The sequence below is a fragment of the Schistosoma haematobium genome, chromosome 4 (assembly GCF_000699445.3).
Source record: "Schistosoma haematobium chromosome 4, whole genome shotgun sequence".
Lineage (NCBI taxonomy): Eukaryota > Metazoa > Platyhelminthes > Trematoda > Strigeidida > Schistosomatidae > Schistosoma > Schistosoma haematobium.
The window spans coordinates 23,585,012-23,597,266 of record NC_067199.1 but is presented as its reverse complement, the minus strand read 5'-3'; positions in this window follow the sequence as shown (position 1 = coordinate 23,597,266).

Sequence of the window (12,255 nt, the reverse complement as noted above, 5' to 3'; positions counted from 1 at the left end):
ACTTTGTCAATATTTGTCCATTCTCGATTCATAGAAACCACTCCTTAATCGTTGGACATACAAATTATAAGTTTATTTAAGAGAGTATATCTATCAACTCCAAACACTGTTTTCCAATCTGAAAACATATTAAGAATTAAAGTACAATCATTAAGTCTTTGTTGTTGATGACTTTCACAAAATATTTCAACAGCATATAAAACTATCTGATATCAATCAATATATGATATACATAAACCAATCTCTTTGTGTTTTAAACAAGATTCTAAAATCATAATAAGAATACTAAATGAAATTAACATTTGTTGGTATATATTAAAGTTTAAGGACACAATAATAAAAACCGAAAGCCAAACAAAACATAATTCATTTTCTTATTGGAGACTAACAATTTATTTTGAACTTGTATTCATAAACCTTAACTGATATTTATTGTGTGAGCAATAAGATCAACTATATGATAATCGATTTCCTTATCATTAATTTATTAGAGTGATTTAGCTGAATATATTGTGTAAATATATGAAAAATTAGTGTTTCCGATAGTTTGATGTCGAGTGTAGTAAAAGAAATAGTAATATTTATACTCCTCCCCTATTACATAATTCTTAAACCACATTATTATTCACACATTTCCAACACCTCATCCTCTTAAATTATCTTAACTTTTCAAGTTCTATTTAATTATTATTACGTAACCTATCTTATGATTATTCAATTCCATTATTTTCACAGATTGAAAATAATGAGTCAGTTGAAGCAAGATTACCATGGAAAACCTGGAAACACTGGACGGCCGTTTCGTCCTAGTATGGGACTCCTCAGCAGTGCGCATCCGCGATCCCGCACCCCGCGGGATTCGAACCCGGGACCTACTGGTGGTCTAGCTTCAACTGACTCATGATTTCAATCTGTGAAAATTTCTAAAATCTCCACAAACCCGTTCTGATAATTCCATTATTCTCTAAAATTATCACATAATTTATGAACTACACTAAACTATTACACCACCCAACCTGAACTAATTCCTTTTGACCTCTGACCTGTTCTAGCATATATATATATATATATATATATATATGTCAATTGTTTTCACACTATCTCAATGTAAAAATTTTATCACATTTTTGGTTTGTAAGCAGCTGACGGGAAACCTCGAAATAATATAAATTCATACTATTCTGCACCAATATTTGTCCTTGATTTATTTAAATTCATAAAGGAAACCAATTGCATAAAAGAAAAGTGTTTTAGGTAAGAATTATTCTTAATTCATTTGTACTGGTTTTTTGAATCGTCAATGAGAGGCTCCATGAAAACAATATATGTATGAATTAAAATCCACCACACTGAACAAACCAGTGGCTATCTGGACTCAGTAAATATAAACCTAAATTGCATGAGAATTATAAATTATTGTTATCATTGAAAAATCAGTGATGTTAGCTTAAAATGATACGGCTGATTTTTGTGTGTGTCTAATTACACCGGAGACGACGTCTAATAAAAACATCTACAATCTGAGCTTGAATATTTATAAACCTATCCGTATTTTATTGACCAAACTTGAATAGGGATATTTCATTTGCAACAGTATCTTTCATTGATTTGGAACCCCTGTTGTTTGTGTGCACTTAGGAAACCACTTATTGAATTCAAACAATGATTAGAGAATGAATGTGTGAAAATTACTATTTAAATTATTAAGCATAATTTGATATTCTCAAATATACTCAAACTATATAACGAAATTAAATACCTGAATACTCACGTCTCATTTCATCTATTTGTACACTTATACGATAATTTTAGAAATGACATTTAAATCAGTATGAAAATACAATTCATTACGATATAAATTCAGATGAAATGGATATTTGCTTCGTCTTCCATAAAGTAACATTTTAGTGTATTTGGATCCAATAGCTTTGTAATGTGGGTGATCAAATGTAAATTTTTGTAAGAACATATCACAGTGATTATTGATATAGTTATCAAGGATTCAATTGATTGAAATGAGAACAATATACGAAATTGATGATTTTCCCCAAGAGTCTATCATATGTAATCACATTCTAAGAAGAAGCAGTCATATTAGTTTTATCTATTTGCCATAGACTGTTGATTTTACAGTATTTTATGCATGTGCTCATGTCGTATATCGTAGAATAATTGATGTCCCGCGAGCGGGACCGTGGATGCGCACTTCTGAGGAGTCCCACAATAGGACAAAACAGCTGTTCAGTGCTTCCAGGTTTTCAATGGTGGTCTAACATCAATCAGTTCATGATCTCAATCAAAAACTTAATAATTATCACAACCCTATACTGATAAGTGATTTCAGGTGCTACTTAACTTAATGTACACACGCCTGACTCAATCAGAGTAAGTCATATAAAAATCAACATGCTATAGATATATTTTGGGTGTCAAACAAATTTTCATGTTCTTACTTACATCTCGCAATTCAAAGGTTCAAGTAGTCAGTACCAGTTATCTACCTTTACAACAACTGTAGACATATTGTGGAACGACAAATAAATTTCCTTCTGCAATCAGTTTTTGTGTTCCTACTTCGAGTTGTGGGGACTGTAGTAGGTTCCGACTTCTAGTAATACAATAACACTGAGGTTCAGCAATGGCAATAAGCTCTCAGTTTAAATATTCAGTGATATTTAATTCCTAAGAAAAGACCTAACCTCCATACTATTATTAATTAAAGTATTTCAATTTACGTAAATATTTATTGTCTTTTTGGAATTCATGACTATAAACTATTTCGAAAGAAAAAACGAATTTAGAAAAATGTGGGCAATTATTAACTATGATCAATCATGTCCTAATTCAATAGAGAAAGATGATAGTTATGTATAGAGGGGTTCTAACCAAGTAACTTATTATAAACTAATGCCGTAAACGCTGTTATATACATGCATAATCAGGCCACCACAACTAAGTAGCTAGGCCAAGGGAATAAATCACAATTTTCATTCATAATTTCATAGTAAATATTTAATACACGATAGTTTAAGAAATTTGTTTAAATTTAAGCAGAATATAACAGACATTACTTTAAAGAAAATTTTCATTACAACATATTCCTTTCTAAAGCCTTTTCATGAACTGACAAACAGTAATTATATGGGAATGTAAATTCTTGTTTAAATTTAAGCTTAAGTTTTAAATTAGATGAGCAATGTAGTTTGTCAGATCTATTTTGGTATGTTCTTATGCAAGCATGGGAGAAAATCCTTCTGTGTATATTTTCTCTTAAGACTACTACATTATGGTTCCATTGTATTTATTTCTGTTCGTATAGTTGTTAACAATTTTATATATTTCTCTCTCTTGTTGATTTGCTTACAATAAACAACAGGTCGGAGGTTATTTGGTGTTAGAACCAAGGAAACCGCAAGAATAACTGGAGTGAAGTTTATCTCAATTACTACAGTTTCTGTCGAATGAGTTATAAAAAGGGTAGTGTACGAACCCTTTTTGACCGCGCACGCGAAATCCATCAACTTAACTGTTTCAATGTGGTTTAGTTAGTTTAGCACTAATTAAACGAACAAGATGAAGATAAGCGTACATTTTATAATAAATCTCTGTACTATTTATACCTAAAGACATTTTCATTGAAAACAGACCTAAGTAAAACACCAAAACTGAATAGAGAAAGGATAGATGCTTCATATTATTTGAAGAAGTATCGATATTAAGTGCTGAGAAAATCTCATGTACTTGAAGTGAAATGAATTTTAGTTTTATTATGATGAATCTATAAATCTATATCTAATGCCCTACATTTTTAAACTCACTGAATTAGTGTATCCAGTAAATGATTTGATTAGGATTATCTAATTAATCCCTTTGTGAGCTGACCACACTGATCGTTTTGTAACTCCATACAAGATATAAGTGTAAAAAGTTCTTTCAACTGAAGGATCGCAAACATATCGAATTGATGAAGTGTCCACAACTATGATAAAACTTTATGTATTAGATAACGGTTTTAAATGCATATTCAAGAAATCTTCAGCTCAGAAACAAAACGGTTTAAAAATGAAACATTAAAAACATTGTGTAAACAATTTTCTTGTATCATACTTATCAAATTTACTAATCAGTATATCATGAAAGACAGATTGAAATACCAATATTCAAGCGAATGAAATGATCGACCAAAATCTATAAGCAGCATATTATACTGCTATGAAGTAGTTAGAAATACAGGCAAAAAGTTTCGAAAATTTGCATGATAAACATATCATATGAAAGATTGTGTTAATTGTCAGTAATCAACAATTGTTTCAACCAAATTTCACACAAACATCCATAAACACACCACAACAATCAACATACATACATAAGGAACAACCAAAACTAATATCATTTAACAACATCTGCACAATTCAATCACTGATTCTGGAGCAGATATCGTCACAATAATTTCTTCCAATTAAACCAATATGAATAAACCACTGAAATCAAATAATCAACAAACAGTTCGGAAGTTGAATTCAACTGAATAGTTTTCTAGAAAACAAAAAATCCACTTTCAGAGACACTCTTGAAAATCTAGTAACCCATTATATCAGGAAACAAGATATTTCCAGTGGGTATTTGAAGTCTAAGCATGAATCTATATGGAAACGGTTGTAGATCACTAATTTAAATGGTCTGTCGAATGACTGAGGACCTACTCGAGTTAGACGGGAATGGTTTGACCAACAACTAACTCCAAAGTTATACCTCGCTGTCAATACCTAACGAGGTTTCCCTCTACGTCGTATCACGGTACCATTACTGCTTTGAAGACCATATAACACAAAAGACTACATTACAGAAATATATTAGTTAGAGTAGGTACAAGTCAAAGTGTGACCACCCCTCATATGATTTTGAGATGGTGGAGAAGATTCGTAGCTCAGGTGGATCATTTTGATGGAGTTTTGTTCTCTGAGCTGGATGGTTTGACCATTCTTCTGAACGAACACGTCACTTCTACCTGAATTTTTTGCTGATGATTTCGTTCAAAAGAACGATGAAAACTCCACGATTAAACCATTCAGTTCAGAGAACAAAACCCCATCAGAATGTGACAACCACCGCATGTGCCAGTACTTGACGTACGATTAACTCATGCTTGTCGGTTGTGCTTGACCTTGACTGGGATTGATAAACTCTTCTATATTTTGTGATACAACTGCACGATGATTTGACTAGGGTTTAGTGAAATTTCACTGACCACACTTGAATTACGTATGGTGATCTGATACACTCTATAGAGTTTAATGACAGATATGAAGTGTACATGACAAAAATCTTTTATTGAGCATGATCAGTGATGTTAAAATTTGTATACTAAGACTTTATGTTGAAAAGTAGGATAAGAAATTACCTAGTATTTAGATTAATGTAATATGATTAACTATACTTGCTACCAATGTACAGGTGGAAGCTGAATTGCTGTAGTCAAAATCATGTAATAACCTCTACGATATTCTTAAATCAATGTGTTAAAAAGAGTCTGTTGTAACCAGGGTATCAAAGAAATAATGGTCGATCAACCTAATATGGAATTGCTCAAAAGAATATCATGAAAATTCATCCTTGAAAAAACTCAAAATATAAAACCTACAAATCTTAAAACTACTCCGATTTCACCTTTAGACTGTAATTAATGCAATTACTAATTCCTTAGTATTTATTGATTATTTAATTATTGGAAGTAACATGACCACTATATAATTCAGTGTTGCGGTGGTCTCCATTCGGTGAATGGGTCAGATTCATTATGATCAATATTAAATATAGATGTTTTGATATTTGTTGTTTCAATAAAACCTTTCGTGAGATAAATATCCTGATATATATAAGGTAAATCAAAAGAACATTTTATGTAAACATATTATTAATAAAAATGTCCCATTATATCAAAATGTAGAGATATTATAATAATGATGGAAAGTATTCATACACACATGAATATATGAATGTCTATAATGTGTATATTTCAAATAATTATTTCTTCAATATGAATTACATTGAAATTGCATGTTAGAAATTATAAATGTCATTCATGCACTTATCAGACATGATTTATATGTATGTTAATGAATAGATGGTGAAATAGTTTGGCATAGAAAATACATTGATGAAAAGTCATGGGATATATATATATATATATGTCATTGAAATTCACAGACATTTGAACTAGTTTTTCTTTTATCTCATCTAAAAAATTGGATTTATATGAAGCATAGAAAACTTCAAGATCAACTGACATTTTTCCAGTGATAGTTCCATGTGAGAACTCACTGTAGAATTCACACTCTTAGTTTTCAATTTGGTTAAATCTACCAATAGAAATAAATTGAGTAAGTAATTAGCCACCCCGTCTGGAGCCCCTCTGGGGCTACTACCGGTCCCAATCCCGAATACAGGAGGAGGGTTGGGCTAGCACGGGGTTAACGATTCCATCCGGTAGAAAACTGACTCGCTAAAAAAACGCCAACCAAGTAATTAGTAAATCATCATTGACGGCTTTTTTCAAGAAGTAAACTATCAGTTCTGAAAGGTATCATTACCAAGGTTTTAACTAGATAATTTAGAATGAATTGAGCATTAGGTAGACTTTTATTAATAAAATAATATATTCGTAATATCCCGATGAGTAAAAAAGTACATTTTCTGACGTTTCATGACTCAGTGTAAGCCACGTCTTCAGAGAATAAATAACGAAATCAAAATTAATCTAAGTTTAAATAGTACAAAGGAACAACGCATGAACACTCAATATATTATTTTATTCATATCAGTTCTTATATTGTAGAACAACTAGTTCAAAATAACTATTAAACGTCATTTATGTATTAATTGTTTTGTAGTGAGGGAGAACACAGGTGAGGACAACCAAATTATACTCAGCACAACATTATAGAGTTACTTGGTAAAATAGAAAAACAATACTATAATACCTAATTTGCAAAATGTTCATTGTTCTTGCATTTCTATACTAATTGCTTTCTATTCCCGTTCTTTCTTTCTTGATCTTCCCAATCTTCTGCTGCCAGACATTACATTCCTGACTCGCGTTATATACTACTTATGTCAATATAAGTAGCACGCACGGCAGTTTTACTATCTATTCGATCAGTATTTTACATTTCTAGTGTTACGCAACTGAAGCTTTAACAATTATTTACCATGTAATATAAAAGTGCTGATTAGTGATTACCAACCTGAGTTCATTATCTGTATTCAATGACTCACTAATGTTCGTATTACATAGTAACAAACGATTATAGATTATTAGTTCAGTAAACCCGTTGAATATTCAGAACTTTAATTTTATAATAACCATCAAAGATTCTTCGACAATTTGTGCCATTACCTAATAAAATCTGGATTATAGCTAATTATTTCCAAAGTTAACCATGTTGTGCAAATGATTTCTTTAGGTGTTCCGATTGTATTTACTTAACTATTTCTTTAACTCTTGATAAAACTATTGCAGTTTCATAACCCAAATTGAAACACTTGGCATTGACTTGTGTAAGGTATTAAGTATAAGTTAACCTACTATACTTCTAACTAAACCTTATTTAGTTCTGGGAAGGAACTTAAATCTTACTGAAAAAAACTTATGACGTTCTATAAAAGAGATTCATTAAGTGAACAAGTTTTGTGTAAAACAATATCTTTGGGAATAAGACAAAATAGAGTACTAAATTATTGACAATTTAATGAAAATAGTAAGTTTTACTAACAATAATGACAAAGGCTGTCCAATGTGAAAAAAAATCCAGAAAGAAAAACACCATATTTCAAACATATTGATCGTAATGGACTACGTTATTAAAGCTACTTTCTAAGACCTAACATCATAAAGTCCTTTAATTAAAGTTTAACATTTATGTCAAATCAAAAATAATGTAGCTATTTTAGTCTGAATGTTGGATGGCAACAAGCGATCAGCAAGGAGCTAAGAACACCTGTCTCCTACTAGCCGGAACTGTACAACAAGGTACTTTTGAATGTGCAATATGTCACTGATTATGGACAGTAATCAATTAGTATGGATAAAAGGTATATGTAAAGTGTATGTTCATTCAATAGCTTAGAGGTCATGATGATTCTATCGATATAAGCAATCCTCAGATCCTAGAATCTAAAGATTAAAATAAGAGAATTTGATATTCAAAATAGTAACCAGTCATTATTATTGATAAGTAAATAACACATTGATTACATTAATAGATTAAACTGAAGAACATAAAGGATATATATCAGACAATGATAATTTTATGCTTTTTGAGTTGACCTAGTTGACTGATGATTTGTTAACTCTCAATAAAAAGTAAAAAAACGTTTTGAACTGAATGCCATTTTTATTATTGTTTGAGTATACGCACGGGAAATGATAGAGTAATCGTGAACCATATTCCATATAATTACAAATAATAAACCAATCCTCGAAATCCTTAGAATATTATGTTGCACCTTGATTTCAAATTTCATATTTATTCATTTCAGGTGTAAATAATGACACAAGTGTTTAAGAGATTTGATCAAAATATTTAGTCATAGAAACATTATAATTCACAGTACATCTGAAATTCTCACTTTTGACCAAGAGATGAGAGTTTTACTAATAAATAATTTTAATTCATTAGCCCCGACACTACATTTAAAACGATTTTAATGAAGTGAAGAGTTTAGTTCATTTAAATGTGTAGGAGTTTGATAAAATACACTATTCTGCTTTGATGAAGTATTACCAGTTTTAGCATACAAATGAATAAAACAAAAACCAAAAACTCCTGTGATGGTTGACAAACAAATTACAGATAAGTGTATGAATGACATTTCAGATTTATAATTTATAACATGCAATTTCAATGTAATTCATATTGAAGAAATAATTATTTGAAATATACACATTATAGACATTCATATATTCATGTGTGTATGAATACTTTCCATCATCATTATAATATCTCTACATTACGATATAATGGAACAATTCTATTGTTAATACACATAGGTACGTACAATTTGTCATGAAAATTTCTTAATTATAAGTACAAGTGGTCTCATGATTTTCAGGAGTTTCTCTGAAAGTGGAATTTTTTTGTTTTCTAGAAAACTATTCAGTTGAATTCAACTTCCGAACTGTTTGTTGATTATTTGATTTCAGTGGTTTATTCATATTGGTTTAATTGGAAGAAATTATTGTGACGATATCTGCTCCAGAATCAGTGATTGAATTGTGCAGATGTTGTTAAATGATATTAGTTTTGGTTGTTCCTTATGTATGTATGTTGATTGTTGTGGTGTGTTTATGGATGTTTGTGTGAAATTTGGTTGAAACAATTGTTGATTACTGACAATTAACATAATTTTCCGTATTATATTTTTTAGTACGAAAATGTTGAAAAATAAGTAGTATGTAATCATTTTAAGTTTCCTACATTTTATTCAATTTATTTTGGCATAACATTCATGAATTTCTTAGTTCTAGAAACATACCATTTTCCAATGAATGAACAATCGGTTAATTTCGGAAGAATCTATCTAATTTTAGTTCCTGGAACAATTATACAATTTGAAGTTCAGGATGATTTTTTTTCAACAGTCTGGTTACTTTTTCACGCATGTGTTTTACACAAATGTCTCATTCAGATTTTCAGCATTTTCAGCATACATTCACATCATCACAATTGATTGATCACTGGGTGATGATCAATGTCATGTGTGTCAAGTCCTTATTTAGTGCAGATCCAATGCTATTTTCAATGTTTTTATTTACTTTTCTTTATAAACTATCCTTTTTATTATTTTTCGTAAAAAAATGTTAGAGCAAAGCTTATCTTAACTTGAAATTATTTCTTCAGATGAACTAATTATATTCTAAAATCACTTAACTAATGTATTGAAATCAATGATATTAAAGAGAGACATATATTTGTATTCATTCTATTTCATAACCAATTATATCCAGGTTTTCCATGGTTGTCTAGCTTCAATTGATTCATGATCTCAACTAATGAAATTACTATAATATCCACAAAAACCCCTTCTGATATTAATCAACATATGCTCACCAGTGACTGGCTTCAAAAGGTATTCCCTGGAGTTCTGGTGAGAAGCAGTGACCAATGGAGTTCAACCGGGTCTATTGTGAGATAGTAACTCACTGATGAAAATGGTGGTTGCGTCACTCAATTCCGTGGATTAGTTGAAGTCAGACATTAACACCATTCGATGCCGGCCAGCTCAGTGGTCTTGAGGTAAAGCGTTAGCAAATGAGACGGATAGGTCCTGGGTTCGAGTCTCGTGAGGCAGGATTGTGGATGCGCACTACTGAGGAGTCCTACACTAGGATGAAACGACCGTTCAGTACTTTTAGGTTTTCCATGGTGGTTTAGCTTCAATCGACCCATGGTCTGAACTATAAAAATTACTATATTATCCACAAAAACTCCTTCTGATACATCAAATTATTTGGTGAATTTTGCATATTTTTACTTGACAAATATTCTTGTGGTTTGCTAACAAATTGAATAATAAAGGTGTGGTCTCCCGAAACTGACCATTTTCTAAGAATGTAAATCAACATCCCAATGACCGTCAAGTATTTGACGCATTTTTATTGTGAATCAGCATCAAACGTAAAGTCAACTGATACAAATAAATAACGTAAATAATAATGACAATCAAGAAAATAGAAAACAATCAGCATTATCAAAAATGACTTTCGCAACACATTATCCATGTGAAATGTGTCACATGGGAAAGATGATCGTTGTTAGATCGCGATACAATCAATTTGTTGATTAAGAAACATAAACAAACAATAGAAGAGGGAGTTATTGAATAGTCAAGACTAATCAATCAATTAGTCGATGGGCAGACAACAGTTCCAGTTTTTAAAAGTAGTTTTTCGGATATATCCGTTTAAATTCCAAGTAACTTAGTTTCACTGTGTTAAATATTTTGGAATCTTTTTCAAGTGTTAAGTTTTAGTTCCCAAAAGTATTTTTTAATAACGTTACCCTGATATTTATGAATTAATATTCAGTTTTTGCTTAGTATATATGAGTATTTGTATATTCCAAAGACTGTTTTCAGTATTGTATTGTAATAGCAAAGAGTCATTGGAAAATTGACGCTAGTGATTAAAATCGTATCTAATATGAATCTCTTGGACATCCTTCTGTTATCTGCTGTTAGAGTTTTACTTACAATACTTATACTTTAAAAGAAATAATGTATGATCGAGCAATTTCTTCTTATGATTTTTTTTTAGAACTTTCTTTTAATGTCATAGCTATGACACAGTTATGATACTTGGAATAAAAGCAATTAAAGTCAAGAGACAATGGGAAAACTGATGACAGATGTAAATTTCATTTAGCTTACAAACAACACGACGACAGTTTAAGTCAAATATACTCATTTATTAGTAGATTTTCTGCTATTAGTTAATGAATGATACAAGTAGCCGAAGTACCGGAAATATAAGTATGGATATTGCACAGAATTACTACTTCATGTTATACTGAACATAGTTCATACTAAATTATGACGGAATATTATAGTTATTTCATGCAATTAGTTCCCTTTATGAATTTAAATAAAGCAAGAACAAATATTGGTGTAGAATAGTATGAATTCATAATATTTCGAGGTTTCTCGTCAGCTGCTTACAACCAAATATGTAATAGAATTTTACATTGAGATAAGAAATAGTGTGAAACAATTGACATAAATGAATGTAAATAACTGGAATGACAAAGGTATGCAATAATAACTATATATATGGAAGAACAGGTCAGAGGTTAATTGGTGTTAGAAATAAGGAAATAATTCAGGATGGGTGGTGTAATAGTTTAGTGGAGTTCATAAGTTGTGTGATAATTTTAGAGGTAATGAAGGATTCATAGAATTAAAACAGTGATAAGATAGGTTACGTAATAATTAAATAGAATTTATGAGGATCAGTTGGTGGAAGTGTGTGAATGAAAAGTTGGTTTAAGAATTAGGTAATGGGGGAGGAATATAACACAAAATAAATATTTTAAAATAAATAAATGAATAAAATAACTGAAATAATAACAAAAATTGGATTGCCAGGGTAATAATAAGTTTATCAATGTCTCTTTTTGAATACATAAATCCGGTTTAAGTTTTTTTATCGCGATTGCTTCAGTGAAAAAAAAGCAGTCATACTTTTTTGTCTGTTGATAG